Source organism: Pelmatolapia mariae, linkage group LG16_19 (genome assembly GCF_036321145.2).
Source record: "Pelmatolapia mariae isolate MD_Pm_ZW linkage group LG16_19, Pm_UMD_F_2, whole genome shotgun sequence".
Lineage (NCBI taxonomy): Eukaryota > Metazoa > Chordata > Actinopteri > Cichliformes > Cichlidae > Pelmatolapia > Pelmatolapia mariae.
Window position 1 is genome coordinate 47,256,130 of NC_086241.1, and position 18,418 is coordinate 47,274,547.

The 18,418-nt window shown below is 36.3% G+C and overlaps 1 long non-coding RNA gene across 1 annotated transcript; it reads right to left on the reverse strand.

The window, feature by feature from the left end:
* Positions 1-2,324: 2,324 nt before the first annotated feature.
* On the reverse strand, positions 2,325-9,939 carry LOC134646162 (uncharacterized). Its single transcript, XR_010096619.1, has 2 exons — positions 9,388-9,939; positions 2,325-7,703 (listed from the first exon to the last, which is right to left on the reverse strand). It is a non-coding gene; the product is annotated as an uncharacterized LOC134646162 (long non-coding RNA).
* Positions 9,940-18,418: the final 8,479 nt, after the last annotated feature.

Here is an 18,418-nt window from a genome sequence, read left to right on the forward strand (position 1 = left end):
TTTGCACACATTGTTTTCTATCTGATAGATAAGACTGTATCCATTTAACAGTGTGATTACTAAAGTTAAATGTCGACAGTCTAGACAAGAGCTTAAGATGATTCACAGTGTCAAACGCACGCTTGAAATCAAGAAAAACAGCCGCAACACAACTGCTCTTGTCTAAGTAAGATTTCACTCTCTCAACAAAAACACAGACAGCCGTTTCAGTTGAATGAAGAGTGCGAAATCCGAATTGCATAGGGTGCAAACCCGGATTGGAGTCATTAAGATGTTTGATGATAGAATTAGCAACCCACTTTTCTGCTATCTTTGAGAAGATAGGGAGTATGCTAATAGGTCGATAATTAGCAGGGTCTGTTTTATCACCCGATTTATAAATTGGTGTAACTTTTGCCACCTTCCAACTCAGAGGAACGACTGCCTGCGTGATTGATAAATTAATAAGATGGGTCACAGGCACCAAAAGACAAGATTTATAATGCTTCAAGAAATTGGTATCAAATCCAAACTCATCCCTTGCTTTAGAACTTCTTAATTTAGAGATTATATTTTCTACTTCATTTTCTGTAATTTTCTGAATATTGAACTTTGAATCTGGAGAAGAAACATCCTCTTTGGTGTCGGTATTCCCAATATTTTGTTGAGGGTCATAAGAATTAGAAAATAATTGTGCACTTTCATTAATGGTACTTTGGAAAAAATCATTTAATTTAGTAGCTAGGCTAAGAGGCTCTGATACCAGTTCATTGGCAAATTTAAGTTCAAGGTCTGTATCAGCATTATGCTTACTGTTACCAAGGAGTTTGTTAATATTTTCCCAAATTAGCTTACAGTTTCCTTTGGCACTATTAATTACAGTCATGAAAAAATTTGCTTTTGCCATTCTCAAAGTTTGTGTGACTTTATTCCTTGCAGATATAAAATGTAATCGATCAGTATTTAATCCAGATTGTAACGATTTTTTAAGTAACTGGTCTCTGAGTCTCATAAGCTGTTTACACTCAGTATTAATCCAAGGCAAGGAATAAACTCGTTTCTTTAAATGGCTCTCTTTCTGAAACTGTGACAAGACCCCTTTAATAGCAGAGTATAATAAATCACAACATTTATTAGTGTCATCATAGGATAGTATGCTAGTCCAATCAAAATTATTTAGAGCTGCCATTAAATGTTGCTCTTGATTATTTGGAATAAATGTTTTTTTTATATTCATGCTTTTACTGACACATCTCAGTCGCTTTTTAGTCAGCTTTCTAGAGAAGAATATTGCATTGTGGTCAGACAAGCCAGTCAAAAAGTTATATGTTTTTATCATTCTATCCGGTTTGTTAGAAAACACCAGGTCTATTAGAGTTCTAGAGCGATTTGTTATTCTAGTGGAATCATTGATCATTTGTTTTAAACCAAAATTATCTGTGATTTCTTTTAGTTTCTTTCTGTCGCTTTTGTTATCCCAATTTACATTTAAGTCTCCCATTAGGATAAGTTCATTAATGACCCAGGAACCCTGACAGATCCCCTTTGTTCAGAAAAGAACATGCAGTTAACTGCAGCCAGTTTTCCCAAAAGAGAGTAACCTAGCTCAGCAGTATACAAAGTTTTGTATGAGAATGTGCGTCTATCTAATTGGTTAAAACTGATGGGGAGAAATTATAGTTTGCACTAAACTATCCCTTCATTGGTGCCCCAAACTAGTCCCAGCCACTAAGCACTAAAGGTTGTTCCCTATTTTCTAACCATTACCAAATAACATGTTGTCTTACGGACCATGAGAGCAACCCTGGTTGAGTTACAGGATACTGTTTTTGTCTCACGCAGTCCCGATGACCCACACACTACAGCATTTCAGTCAGGTTAAGGTCTCGACATTAATTTGCATGTGTTTTTATTTTCACATTAAATTTGTAAAGACAACAGAAGCATGATAGCAGTCATTGGATCATGATAATGATATTTTATTTCAAAATGATGAGAAAAAATCAGCAACAAAGGTTATCAGACACTTTTGTAATTCTCAAATCATGCTTTAATCTGAGTCTTTGACATTTACATATAAGAATAAATTTTCATTCAGGATATTGAGATTTGTCACAGGAGGAAACATTTGTAGGCCAGTATATGTTTATTCAATGTATTAATCTTCATATTTCACAGTCACGATACACATAGATGAGATCACCCAACCCACTGCTCTTAATGCAAGAAAAGATTTCCTCCTAAGCAAACAGAACATGCAACAAAAGGTAAAACAGGTCATTCAAACTAACCTGTGTTACGGGTTCGAAATTGAGGACGAGAGTAAAACAATGATGGTCCAGAAGAGGTCGGTCAAACAATTGATTTTAATGAATGCACGCAGCGTGGAGAGGTGCAAACTGCAAAACATCAGTTGTACATCTCTGCCCAAAATACACTCTAGATTGCTTTTATCCCATCAGGGTATTGTAACGCCCCCTCTTGCGTTTACAGTCACATAATTTGCATGTACAGAACATTCATGTATTTTAAGAGATAACTGCAGACACAGAAGTTCCCCATCCATCCAAATATGGTGAAGATCTCAGGCCTTTGAGGTCCCCATGGACTGGACATCCTTTCGTCACCTGTAACTAAGCAAACTCAAATACCACAAGAAGCTGAATACATTCAGGCCTTTGCTCAGCTACTATTTTACTGTAACAATATACTCAGGGTCTGAGTTATGATATATATATATTAACTCAATCATTTTAAAGTAGTTATAACTGCACCTGTAATAAACATGTTACTATTTGATTATGATAACCCCTGTAATACTAATTATAACATAATGCCAACAGCTTCAATAAATGCTTTGATGAAATGATAATTAATGTAATGTTAAGGATGAAGGTTATATACAGTTCAGCAGTGACCTAATTTCTTTAAATATTACAATTCCCTCTCTTGATGTCTCTCCAGAGACATCACCACACCATTTCCTTGGGTCACTCCTCGACCCACTCTGTCACCTCTACATCCATTAATGGCCTCATGGGCCCCGAAACCACCATTCCCAGGTCCACTTCCTTCGCTCTGACCCTCTCTAGCCGTCCTCTGACTCAGCAAATCAGAAAACCACCTCATATCCTCTAGGTGGTCCAGTAATAAAACACCAGCTCCCACTTGAAAACACTTCATGCTTAAGTGGTCTCTGCTCCTTTTCTGGGTCCCTCTCTAGTGGAAATCTTCTCCTGTAAGGGATAAAAAACAAACAGCCTCTCTCTGCTACACCTTACTAACCTACTGTGTTCATCTAAGGTTCCTGTCATTATTCAAAGTTGGTTGACAATATCATGTTCTGGGCTCTATCCATTATATTAACTTTACCTAATCTCAATACTCTTTATGTGTGTGAGCAACGCTTTTAGTTCTATTTAAACACAGAGTAAAATACACACCATCCCTATGTCAGCCTAAATGTCCGCTAGAAAACACACTTCAAAATTTTCTATCATCATTTACGCCTCTTTTTGCTTCAAGCATATACATAACATGCAAAAGTTACTGTTAATACTAGTTAGACAAGTTTCTACAACATTTTGTTTCACCCGACTCAGTAGTTGCTAAGCAGAAACAAAGCAACATGTGGTCCACCTTTACCCTACAAAATAAATCCATTTCATGATTGTGTCTGTAAGCATGTTTTGCATTCATTCATTACACTCCACGCCATTCCTGCAAGTTAGGAGCTGTAAATTTAAAAGCTACATAAAGTCCAGGCCTTCGGCCTGGCCTATATTTAAATCATGTGTGTTTGTAAGCGTGCATGCAATTAACCTGCTATGTTCTCATCTTCCCTCAACATGTATCACCTGGACACTCTCACCAGTGAAGCTTAAGACCCTTTTGAACGGAACATCAACTCTAAACAAGCACAGTTATGCTTTGTGTATGAAATAAACTCAACCTGTAAATAGAGACATCACTGTTATCACAAACATATTCAATACTATTAAAATAATACTGTACAACATGTTATTAATGCAGTCATCATAAGACAGATTATATGATAGCAATAAAAGAATCTCTAAATCCCAAATCCCAACAGGTCCTGCTTTTAAATCTTCCCTGACCTTCCCTTCAAGTTCTGCTTTCTTAGTACAGTAATTAGGTCCTCCTAATCCCATTAAATCTGCCATATTGATTCCTTCATGTGTAAGTGTCAGATTTCGAGCATCTAAAACTTTACTCAGTCTCTGTTGTGCTAATGATGTCATAGTGAACGCCTGCAAGTTCACATAAGCCACCACACTATGTGTAGTCAGAACTTTTAGTGGGTGTTCTCTCCCTACATGTGCTGTTTCCTATATTATTTTGGCCACCCCTGCTGCATGCTGTGCACATTTAGGGTGCCTTGCTTCTGTTGGACTCAACCTTATGTTAACCTACACAAGTACCTGTCTTAAGAGCGACCTCTGCACAGCTCAGACGCCAGTTGCAAGAGCTCTCTAACATTAGAATCATCAGCTGTGACTTATATAGTGTTATTTCGGTACTTTATACTTCACACATTTTGAATGTTGTTTATATGGGGAGTTCCTCTTTTTGTGTCTATATTTATTAATATGCCTTGTGCACTAAAACTTCCTGTTTTTCAGTCTGGCTGAGCACTTGTTTGTGAGTAAAAGGTGGCCTTGCTCTACAAGCCAGCCTTCATTATTAAAGTACATAAAACAAGATAATGGGCAGGTTCATATTAAAAATATAGCTTTTATTCCTAACACCAGTCCCCGTTTTTTCATTTCTCCCCTGAGAAATGAACTAATTCCTAGTTTATGACATTTAAGTTTACTTCAATACATTCCCATTTAATTTTATTTATATAGCGCCAAATCACAACAAAAAATTGCCTCAAGGTGCTTCATATATACAGAAAAAAAACCCAACAATCTTGTGACCCCCTATTGAGCAAGCACTTTGGCAACAGTGTGAAGGAAAAACTCCCTTTTAACAGGAAGAAACCTCCAGCAGAACCATGCTCAGGTACGGGCAGCCATCTGCTGCGACCGCTCGGCGTCAGCTAACAGACACTTCTTTTAACAGAGAGACTTAATATTTAATAATCCACATTTCACTATTTTATTCTTTCGTTCATATTTGGATTCTGTATTATTCTTTATTTGTTATTATTTATATTCAGATTGTTTTTTGCTAGTCTTGGTTTGTTGTTGTCTGTTTGGGAGCTGACATAGTCTCTATGGATAAGCGTCTTTTGGTGGAGTAGCATCAGGAGAGAAGCTCCAGAGAGGCATCTTCCATGTTAAACACTAAAATATAACAAAAGAGATCTTCTCAACGTGTTGTATATTTTTAATATTTCCTTATTATTTTGTCATAAAATAAATCAACCAAATAACTTAAGCTGTGCGACAGCACCGTGCGTTTACGCCAGGCTGTGAGCTGCCCTGAAGCTACACCCCCTTTTACCCCATTTAATTTCTCAATCTTACTTTAAACTATTCCTGACCTTCTCCTTCTCTCATCTAATCATCTCAAGTACGTCCTGTACCAAATTTGCTTCCTCTTTTCAAGTCCCACATTTAATTACAAGCTCTAACACATTTGCCCTATACGGCTGTCTCAACGTGTTTCCTGTCAACTTACAAAGATACCAAAGTTATTCTCAGAACTCAGAGCTGAGGTTCCCCTTTCCTAAGTCTGTATGTTCTACAAAAGAGCAAGTCGGTAAACAAGTTTATCATCACAAAGGTTATTAGGTAAAGGTCACGTAGACATTTGCTTAGTAACCCTAAAAGAGCACATTTCATGTAGCTAATCACATATATACGACCCCCCTTTTTGTGACACATCTCATGTGTTACAAACTCAAAATCCTTCACTCAGGTTAGGGAATTAAAAGAAAAGGTTAATCATATCATATTAGGTATAGATGCTCCGGGCCTTCAAACCTGTGTTTAAGGAATGAAATCAAATTAATCATCATGTCAAAATCCCTTCTTGGCTCCATCCACAGCCTGCATCCTTGAAACGTCCTATAAACAAAAACCTGTGTGTTAACCAGAACATCACCTTTTATACTCACTTTCTCCACTTATGATCCAACCTGTGTTATAAAACAAAACTTAAAACATAACAATTATCAGTCATGTGTCCAACCTTAGTCCAGTCTTTTGTCAGTGTCCAGTCAGTCCAACCTATGGTCTGCCTGGTCCGTCCATTCACCCACACATTCCCACACATTCACTCACACGCATTAACATCGGGTGTTGGTAGACTTCCACACAAATAATCAGATTTACCACCTTCAGCAAACTCAGTTTATTTATATAATCATTTATTTTCTTTTTACTCGTTTCTAGGAAAATAGTTCTTTATACTTTTGGACTGGATTGGCTCGCTGCAATCCTCTTAGACAGGGACCCACAATCTGACCCATTGTAATTCGGAAAAGGTCACCTTACTTTTTATTTTCCTGAGACTATTGTCGGCGCCGTTATTCATTGTTGTCTTTTGCAGGCCTGCTTAGAACAAAAATGAGAAAAAAAAGAGAGCTGAGTATTAGCTCATCAAAGTACAAAACAAAATCACCTGACAGGTTTTTTCTTTATAAGTGCACTGTTACAAAACCCCTTAAACATGTCCATGTTTATTAAAACTCCCTCTTTAAAAATAAAACAACAACCTCAAAAATCTTCAACAATCTTAAATTTCAGCCATAGAACACACCCAAAACGTAAAAAGCTACACCGTTTCGTACACAATATCCCCCTTTAAGCACTTTACCAAACTCACATTCAACCTAAGATATAAACACGTTATAACAATGTGTCAACACTAATTTATAAACCTCTTAATCAACTTTACACCTCTGAACTGTCTACTTGTCCTTGAAGGCCTCAATCACACACACACAGCAAGCTCCTCTGTCATCACTCACATTAGTTCTCCAACTAATTTTCATACTCAGTCACAAGATAAATACATGTTTAAACCTTATCACATTATTCAATTATTTTCATTTTCTTTCTATACTAATCACTTGTTTTTTATCAATCAGTGCAACAGCGCTCCTAAGTCACCCTTCTTAAACTACTTTACTCAGTTCTCTTTTGTTTTTGTTTTTTCCATAGCTCACTCCCTTGTCATACAGCTTCGTTTGAGTTATTCCACAACTCTATTTTATCCAAGTGTGTTTTAAGTTTATTTTCTTCAACATTCACACTAGTTTAACACTCATGAAATTAGCAAGCTCATTTAATTACATATGTTTGTGTTCTTAGGCAGGTTTTAATCACTATCTATGCATTACTCTTCATGAGCTTATCTCTGTAGGGTTAGTGCATTTTCTGTTAGTATGTGTAATTTTTATAAATGTTTATTCGTGATCTTTGTGATCTCGTAAATGTTTCTTTTGCAGTGTTTCAGACTCCTTTTGACAGGGTGTGTTTTCTCTCTCTGGCTCATCACTGGTCATTGTTAGTGGCATTTCCCCTTCGCCTGTACCCAGCAGCTTTACCCATTGAAGTCCCGTCTCCTCCAGTGACTCCAAGGTCACTCCGGGACTTAGGTTCAAGCAATCGTGACTGCGCCTTGCCTTAGGTCGTCCCAGGGTTTCGAGGTGGGATCTTACCCGTCATGGGCTGTCCAGCCTTCCATGCTCGCCTGATACAGGGGCCAACTGGGCAAGGGTGTTATCAGGTCTGGGGGACACACTGGTTCTGGAAATTAAAGGAGTGTAAACTGCTTTCTTTATTTCATGTGTGTATTAAACTTTCCAACAATAATTTCACATGTAACAGTTTGTGTACGTGCGTTTTCACTTCATTAATGTAATTGTTAGTTCATGTATTTATTTCTCTCGGTCTGTCTCTTTTCTAAAACCTGTAATTAATATAATTTTATTACTTTATTACTTTTCTTAAAACATGCATTCGCTTAATCTTCTTAGAATTTAAGGTCTGTCTATTTCTCTGGGTGCTCCCCTGACATCATCAGTCACACACACACCTTCTTCTCACACACACAGCAGCACAGTATTTCCTGTTTCTCTTTCCTGTTTCTACAAATTAATCAAACCCTTGTTTTTTCATATTTACAGTCTACAAACCCTCTTTAGTTTTACTAAGTCTTGGTCTAAAAACAATACACCCTTATTTCATGCACACCCTTTTAAATATTCCAAGTTTTTTGCATTTGTCAGTTTTTGTGACATCATTCACCCAATACTCTCATAATCGTCTCATACACACTGCCTTTTCTCTCAACCTCCCACTTTTCACTCATTCTACTATAAACCTCCCTAGTGTTATTATTACTTATTTACTATTTGGTACAAATCACACAGAGTCACTCAAATCAAATACTGACAGCATTCACACAGTTGAAATCACTCAAAATACGCTTTCCTAATGGTATTTTACAGGCATTGTTTTCAAACTCAGAAAGAGCAAATCAAATAATAACAATTTAAACCTCTAATCCTTCTCACAGCACACGCATAACTGGAAAAATAAAACACCACAGCCTTTATTTCTGAAGAGAGGTTACTACTGAAAGTAATATGTTAGTCTTAAGTATATACAATGCACTCCATATATATATATATATAACTCAAAACTCAGTCAATTACTATACATCCACTACAGCACTCAAAACTTTATTTATCACCCTCTAATAAACATAAATGGCGTCTTAAACACACGCATTCAACAATGTTTGCAGCAGTACTTGTGAAACCAACTGTGGTTTAAGCAGTTCACAGCTTCTTAATTTGCATTTTATTGCTTTCTAGGACATTCTAGTCTCTAATTCCTCTGTTTTCATGTTACAGCGTCTGTCACCAGCTCACTAGCTGTATTCAGACCTCCCGTTTGACACACACAACCACACACTCCCCCTAAAAACCCACAAAAAACTATCCCTAAAAACACACACAAGAACCCTTAAAAAACTTCATTCATTTATTTATTATTATTTTAAACCCTTAAGATGTTGTGCTGTGTTTCCTCTGTGCCAGCTGCAACCTATATTAACATAAAGCCAAACTGTAAACAAGTCTGTCAAATCTAACTATTTATATATTATCTGACTAACCGAAAAACCACTTACAATCTTCTAAAGTCCTCCTTAACCCAACAAACATCAAACGACTTACACCTATATGTATCACTCAAAGTCAACCACAGTACCTGATAAACACCAAATGTAACTGTGTATATTATCTCAAACTGAAACAAAACCCATCTAAAAATCCTAAAACATCTTAGTTTGATTAAATTATCTCAAATTCAATTTCAGTTCTCAGAACCCAAATAACGGTCCTAAGTATCAACAGTTTATGTATCCTATCTCAAAACCCCGCAAAAGTCATACAGTCATGGCAAGAAATAAAACTTTACTTACAATATTGTCATAAACAAAACCAGCGTCTTAAATACAGCCATCAGCAATGTCTAGCAGTCTCTATAAACTTCCTCATCCTCTATGCACCTCTCAGCTTCCTTATTTGCATTTTCACAGACACACACAGTCTAAAAATAGTACCAGCCTGACTCACAGACTCCTCTGACACACAATTTTACCCAGACGTCTTTATAATTACAACTGCAGTATTAGGCCTGACATTTTAAACCTACACAATTTCGACAAATTTTAATTAACCCTCCAAGGGACAAACTCCAAGTTTTTTATTGTCAATATCCCAGTATCAGGTCCAACCTGTATCTGGTCTAATTGCTAAAGTTCCTAAGTCAATTTAAAAGCGTCCAACGCCCAAGGTCCAACCTTTGCTACCCAAAAAAGTGCAAACACCGTTCCAAACGGTAAAGTGGTCCAACCACTAGTTATTCTGGAGTGCCCCAAGCTCCACAGTGACCAACTGACTATCCCTCAACTGAGGACAAGGTCTAAGCGTCCTTGACCTTGGCAAGCGTTACCTCTGAGCAATGCACTTCTTAGAACATCCCACAGTTCCGTTCTACAGAAATTTAATTATGTTTTTAAAGACATCCTATGAAACCACCAAACCGACTTTATTGATGTCCAAGCCCAGCTTTATATTCAATTATAACTGTATGACCATATACAGATTTCAAATGACCTATTTCCTAAATTCAGTAGTCCAACTACTTTAACTTGTCCTTTACCTATTTCCGTTACTTTTACCTATTCCTATTTAGTAGTCCAACTACTTAAATCCTTGTAGCAGTCCAACTGCTTTTCCTTTAATCAGTACTGTCACTTAACCTTACATTATCATTACTTCAACTTCAATTCTCATGAGATTTTCACCAAAATCAAAACAGACCTTTACCAGTAATTTTCAGTGAGTAGACTTTCAATTTTGTAATCGTCAATCTGGCACAGTTTGGAAATAATTCAACAGGTAGTGCCTTACCTTTAGATAAGCCGGCTTATGTCAACTCACTTCGACCACTGACTCGCGTCTGCCTGTTTGAGCACCTTGGACCCTCTCAGTCTCAATCTCCAACTTTCTCCCTCTCTCAACCCTCGGCCAATGCACCAAATGTTACGGGTTCGAAATTGAGGACGAGAGTAAAACAATGATGGTCCAGAAGAGGTCGGTCAAACAATTGATTTTAATGAATGCACGCAGCGTGGAGAGGTGCAAACTGCAAAACATCAGTTGTACATCTCTGCCCAAAATACACTCTAGATTGCTTTTATCCCATCAGGGTATTGTAACGCCCCCTCTTGCGTTTACAGTCACATAATTTGCATGTACAGAACATTCATGTATTTTAAGAGATAACTGCAGACACAGAAGTTCCCCATCCATCCAAATATGGTGAAGATCTCAGGCCTTTGAGGTCCCCATGGACTGGACATCCTTTCGTCACCTGTAACTAAGCAAACTCAAATACCACAAGAAGCTGAATACATTCAGGCCTTTGCTCAGCTACTATTTTACTGTAACAATATACTCAGGGTCTGAGTTATGATATATATATATTAACTCAATCATTTTAAAGTAGTTATAACTGCACCTGTAATAAACATGTTACTATTTGATTATGATAACCCCTGTAATACTAATTATAACATAATGCCAACAGCTTCAATAAATGCTTTGATGAAATGATAATTAATGTAATGTTAAGGATGATGGTTATATACAGTTCAGCAGTGACCTAATTTCTTTAAATATTACACCTGCCCTGACAAATTCAATGTACAGAACTTGTTTTGAAGTAAGAAAGAAAAGGCCCTGATCCTTTATTTATCTATTTCCTCAATGTAAAGGAGGACTATTCATGGGTGAGGCTTCATCAGATTCCATTGCTGTTGTCACGGCAGTGGTGTGACGTCACAATTATGTCTGAACAACTACCGGAAGTTACAAAGTGCTTGTAAAAATAGAAATAGTACAAATTTAAATAGAACAAGTAGGATAAAAAAATAAATAAACAAGAGTAACAGGAAAAACATAACTACATGTCAAACATTCATAAAAGCTTTTTAATGTTAAAAAAAGAGCATCAAGAAGCAACACTTAAGGCAATAAAGTTCCTGACCTCCATGAACTGTTCTGTGACAAAAAGACCACTATGGGGTCTGTGAGATTATTATATTATCTTATGCCACGTTATACCCCTAATTAAAGATTGTGAAATCATTATGTAGTTTTAGTTTGCATTATTCTCCTGACTTAGAAGAAGGTGATAACTATTACATTTATTAAACTGATTTGTATCACATTAGACTGCTGATTTATTGTGAATGAATGATATTGTTTTATGATGCATTATACTGCTGAGTTATAAGAAATACTGTTTTCAGAGAGTCATGGCCTTATTTGTCTGATTAGAAAAGAACAGAACATACTACACAGGAAGCCAAGGTCGTAACTTAGGCTCACTGAGAGAGAGAAAGAATGTGGATGTTTAGGTTTTATGACTTTGGAGGGGGGCTGAAGCTATAAGAATGTGAGAAACGCTCAGACACTTCGTGATCAGGCGGACACCCTCCTGCGCTCATCTCCCCTCCGGATGGTTTATGCTCAAAAGTGATGTATGGAATAATAAGAATTGTATGGAATAAAATGATTGTTGATTGAGCATTTATACACCAAGTGTTGTCCTTCCTTCAGCCCAAAGATGGAAGAATTGGGAGAATTTAACAGGTCACCTGTCCAAATGACAAGTTTTGTGGTTTATTTAGATGAAACTTTGCAAAGCTGTGCTGCCTTGTTCTTTTGAAAGATAACAGGCTTCTCATGGCAGCCCTTCCAGCCATTTTCTAATTGTACTGTCATGAGCTTTAGGATAATAACAGAGAAATTTATAGAAAGTAATAGAGCCAGTGATGAAGCTCTTTGTTTTCGTTTTGTTTTATTTGCAATTTCTCTAATTCTTGCATAATCTGACCTTCCAATAAGATTGTGGGATTGTGCAGAAAACAAGCACCAAGCAGTATATCAGTGAAAAGCCTGGTTAAAGAAAGAAAAGACTTTCTTTCTTACATATCTGCCTTAATTTGTATCTCCATCAATGATATTATTGTAAGTGATCTCAGTCCTCAAATTGTCAGTGTTGTCTTCAGGTCTTTAAATCCAGTCTCCATATTTCTTCCACGTTTCAGTTACAGTGGTAGAAATAATTTTTTGACCTCTTGAATAATTTGTATGTTTCCTCACATACAGAGAAATGAACAGTCTCTCATTTTTATGGTAGTTTAATTTTAATGGAGAGGGACAGAAAACCCAGGAAAAAACACATGACAAAAAAGGTGTAAATTGCCCGTCATTGACTGAAACAGGTGTTTGAGCCCATTCAACACAGTCAGATTAGTGGCTCTGTAAGAGTGATACATTTATGGACTATGGATTTGATATTGTTACTGTACATTACATTATGGTGTTTACAATAAAAACAACTATACTTTTATTTTGCATGTGTTTTTATTTTCACATTAAATGCATGAAGAGAACAGAAGCATCATATCAGTCTTTGGATCAGATAAAACATCTTTGCCCTTTACAATGATATTTTACTTCAAAATGATAGGTAAAAATCAGCAACAATTTTCATCAATGATTTTTGTAATTCAGTTCTCAACACATGCTTTATCTGAGTGTTTGAAATTTTGTGTTTATTCAGTGTGTTAACCTTCAAATTTCACAGTCACGTTACACGCAATTGTGAACATCCAACTTGCTGCTCCCTCAACACTGCCAAACAATAAAGGGACAATCCAAGACAGACATGCTGCACCTACAGTAAAATCAGATTAGACACCATTAGCTGTTTGTTATACTTGTTCAACATGAGCAAAGCTTTTATTTTTCCATCTTCACCCCGATACATAAATTATTTTAGTCATGAACATTTATTTATAGAGACGTGTCCAATAAGAGCATTTCATATGTTGACATGTTCTTAGATAAACATCAAAAGCGAAGTGGACTAAACTATTACTATTTTGAATTTACCTGAAGCTGATCTTGTTCCCGCTCGATCAGAAAACATGTCTGTTTGTTTGGTTTTGTTTTACACACATTTAGAGAGAGAGAGAGGGAGAAAGAGAATATATAACAATTTTTTTTACCCCAGTTCTGCAAGATTGCTATGAGACCTGCTCCACCTACATTAGCGAGTGCTAAGTGTGGAATCAGGTTGGCAGGGGTCAGAATCACAGTTCCATTAGGTCCTAGATTAAAAACAAAAAACAAAAACAAACTTATATTAAAGATTTTCATATCAAAATTATGCCGTGGTGATGTGATGGCATACCTGGAGACCCAAGGACTGCCCTGCCTGTTAATGAAATACAAAAAGATATCAAATAAAATCTTTACAGTAACAATAATAATTCATATAGACTGCGTAATATATATATATATATATATATATATATATATATATATATATATATATATATATATATAATAACTTACTTATTGTCCTCAGTAAACATCAACACCAGGCTTTTTTTAATGTTAGCTGAACTGTGGCACATCAGTCAACTTCAGGTTAAAGACCCCTGAGTACACTTGAAATCATTATGGAGAGCAGAGTAAAGTGACCTTTAGTGGGATTTTTAATCTTGTTTTTTTAATAATCATACTGTGTATAATATAAGTCTGCAGATGTGGAAGTTGGAGCACCACAGCTTGCAGCACACAGCACTGTGCTGATTCATAATAATGCAAGAAGGAATTTCCTCCTAAGCAAACAGTACATGCAACAAAAGAAAAACAGGTCATTTAAACTAACCTGCCCTGAGAAATTAAATGTAAAGAACTTGTTTTGAAGAAAGAAAGAAAAGGCCCTAATGCTTTATTCATCTGATTCCTGAATGTAAAGGAGGACTGTTCATGGGCGAGGCTTCATCACATTCCTTTGCTGTTGTCACTGCAGTTGTGTGACGTCACAATTATGTCAAACAGCTACCAGAATCAAATCAAATCAAGTCAAAATGTTTTTTAAAATGTTTTTTTTTTATTTGATTCTCAAATCATCCTTTAATCTGAGTGTTCGACATTCACACATAAGAATAAAGTTTCATTCAGGCGATTGAGATTTGTCACAGCAGGAAACATTTATAGGTCAGTTTGTGTTTATTCACTGTGTGAATCTTCATATATCACAGTCACGTTACACACGGTTGAGAGCACCCAAGCCACTGCTGCTCCAGCACTGCCAAACACTAAAGTGGCAGCCCATGACAGACCTGATGCACCTAAATTGAAATCACATTAGACACCATTAGCTGTTTGTTATACTTGTTCAACATGTGCAAAGTTTTAATTCTTCATAAAATAATTTATGAATCTTTATTTATAGAGACGTGTCCAATAAGAGCATTTCATATCTTTGACATTTAGATAAACAGCAACAGTCAAAGTGGACTAAAATATTACAATTTCTAATTTATCTAATTTATCTGGCAGTAATCCTGCATAATGATGTAGGTTGGTTTTTTTTTAAACAGTAACATATTCATCTTATGATTGTGGAAACCACATAAAAAATGAAAGAAAAATTTATTTGCAATGATCCAAATAGTCTCATTGCAGTAACAATGGGCTCTGCACAATAACAAATTATGTTTAGTAATAACTTCATTATTAACAAACCTGGGGCAGCACGGTGGCATGGTGGTTAGCAGTGAAGCCTCACAGCAAGGTCCTGAGTTCAGTTCCACCTTTCTTTCTATGTGGAGTCTGCAGGTTCTCTCCGGGTACTCTTGCTTCCTCCCACAGTCCAAGAGCTCAACTACACAGTCCAAACACATGCAGTTAGTGGGGCTATGTCAGTTGGAAAGTCTGAATTGCCCATATGTGTGAATCTGACTGTGAACGATTGTGTCTATGTGTTAGTGATCCCTGAGACAGACTCAGTACCCTGCCTCTTGCCCTAAAACAGGTGGGATTGACTCAAGTCCCACCCCCGTGACCCTGAAAAGGATAAGCAGAAGATGGATGAAGTTTTGACTTGTGGTTCTGGGTTTGTTATTTGTTCTTTTAAAGTATAAGATCATGTATCTTCTTGTTCCTGAGTGTGTTCTTTTCTAGTTCCTCAGAGTTTGTCATTTATAGTTCTTGTTTTATTTTGTCAGTTCCCCTTTTGGGTCCGGTCTGTCCTTTTCTCGTCTCGTCTCCATGTTTATTTACCTTCTGTCTCCCCACTCAAATCCCATGTTTGTCTAGTCTCACTGTGTTCTGTCCACCTTTCACCTCCAGGCTGGACTTGTCATATAATATAAATATTATTTCTCAAATGTTCTGAATGGAGGGTTTACAGGAGTGTTAGATTTAAACTTACTGAACAAGTCTTTAACTTTTCTGCCTTTTGGTTCGAAGTCATCTGCTACATCATGGAGGAATGTTGGCTCTCATGAGCTTGGTTTCCCAAGTTTTTTCCTTGTACTAATCCCGTGTCTCTGTGTTTTCTGCTATCACAATTTAAGATTATTATTCAACCTATCTGCAGTTGCCTCACAACTGCTGGTCATTACATACCACTAACCTGAGATTCTGCTGGCTCTTTTCTTCGGAAACATCTACAACATGGAACTCCCATGGGTCAGGCTACTTTGTTTCTAATTTTCTGCTCAGTTTTTTTGTTCCCTTTGTACTTTGCTCTCAGGTTTCACCTGTCATTTCCAAACAGCAGGTAAAATGCCAAAATTTTGCCCTTAACTATCTGCTATACACAGATGCTGCTACGTATCTCTGTTGTAGGCAACTGAAGTGACTGGCAGCCTTCACAGGAAATAAATGAAATCCTCAATTATCCTAAACATCAACAACAGGTTTTGTTTGGTTTTTTTTATCTTAGTTGGACTGTGGCACATCAGTCAACTTCAGGTTAAAGGCCCCTGAGTACACTTGAAATCATTATGGAACACACAGTAAAGTGACCTTTAGTGGGATTTTTAATCTTGTTTTTAATTATAATCATACTGTGTTTAATATAAGTCTGCAGATGTGGAAGTTAGAGCACCACAGCTTGCAGCACACAGCACTGTGCTGATTCATAATAATGCAAGAAGGAATTTCCTCCTAAGCAAACAGTGCATATACAACAAAAGAAAAACAGGTCATTTAAACTAACCTGCCCTGAGAAATTAAATGTAAAGAACTTGTTTTGAAGAAAGAAAGAAAATGCCCTAGATTCATAATAATGCAAAAAGGAATTACCTCCTAAGCAAACAGTACATACAGCAAAAGAAAAAACAGGTCATACAAACAACCTGCCCTGAGAAATTAAATGTACAGAATAATGTACGGATAAAAATTAAATCATAAATAAACAAGAGCAATAAAAAACATAACTACATGTCAAACATTCATAAAAAACTTTAATATAAAAAAAGGTATTAAGAAGCGATTTGTAAGGCAAGAGTGAAGTTTCTATTCTGACCTCCATGAACTGTTCCATGACAGAAAAAAACATTTTGGTCTCACCTGTCCAAACAACATTGTTCCAGAGGTTGTGCAGTTTGTTCACATTAAACCTTACAAAGCTTTGTTTGTTTGTTTTTTAGAACAGGAATAAAACAACTCTGGAACACAAAAGAGGAAATTTAGATAAATATTATAGAAAAGTAAATAGCAGATTTAAATTTTATTATTATTTTAACTTAATACTTTTTCAATATTTTACTAATTTAACAAGCTCATCCTGCTAGGTTTGACTGCAAAATGTAATTACTTATTTAATTATGTTTTACATAATTACTTATTTTCTTGAAGAAAAACATATTAGAGATGACATTTCCCGTTACACCAGTTTAAAACTTTTTGATATGAAACTTTTCTAATAAACAAATAAAATAAACAAGAGCAATAAAAAGCATAACTACATGTCAAACATTCATAAAAGCTTTAATATAAAAAACATGTTAAGAAGCGACTTGTGAGACAATAAAAAGTTTCTATTCTGACCTCCATGAACTGCTGACAGAAAAGGAAAAATATACACTGAAATTGTTGTGCACAAACGTAGTACATTGCTTATTAGTGATATCATTATAAAACAAGTAAAATTATAAAAGAAGTAAAATGACTGTTTGGTCTTGTTCAAGGTTAAAAAGGTTAAAAAGGTTAAAAATCCAGCTACTGAAAAATTTAGCTTATGCATCTTTGTCTCCCCCTGCTGACAAAAGGAAGAATCTTTTTGGCCTGTGTCACAGGGAGGCCTGTGACCTCTAAGCATACTGCAGCGTTTTGTGTATACTGCTGCCACATTACTTCTGAAGTCAAAAAGAGAGTTGCTTAAAATACTAGTTTTAGGATTTGAACTAATTTCTTTCTCACTTCTTCTCCAGATTGCACCTGGCCTGCATCTGGTAAAAACATAGCAACAGCCAAACCAGTCGGGTTTTGGGACTCGTTTTATGGTAAAGTTCCTTGGAGGGAAGTTACCAAGTGTCATGAAGGAGGAGGAGTTTGGTATGAGTTTGAAGAATCTGTTGATTTTAGACATTTACAGTGCGTGGGGATTTTCTAAATATATGTATATTAATGTTCCCATTGTTTAACTAATATAATAAGAAATTTAAATGACAGATTGAACAATCCTATAAAAGTGTTTACTCTTAATTTGATATTTCATTGTTGTTTCAGACAGTGGGAGGAGCCTCTCACTATATAGTCAGGCGCTCCATCTCCTCTCCAGAGCTAGCGTGGGCCAGGTTATGATGGTGAACAGAACATAGTGGCTTTATTGTCAGGGGCCCCATTAAAGGGGGTTTCGCACAGTGTTCCTTGATTAGTTCAGTTTAGTTCAGGATTATCTTGCAGTTGCAGATGTGTTTTTTTCCCCCTTTTGTTTCCTTGTAAAGCTTTTCCAGTTTCATTTTTCTTTAGTTGGCTCAACTATTCTGCAGTGTAAATTAAACACACTAAAGCACAGTTGTGAAGAAAGGAATAAATCAATGGACTGTCAATCAACTATTTTTTTTCTGC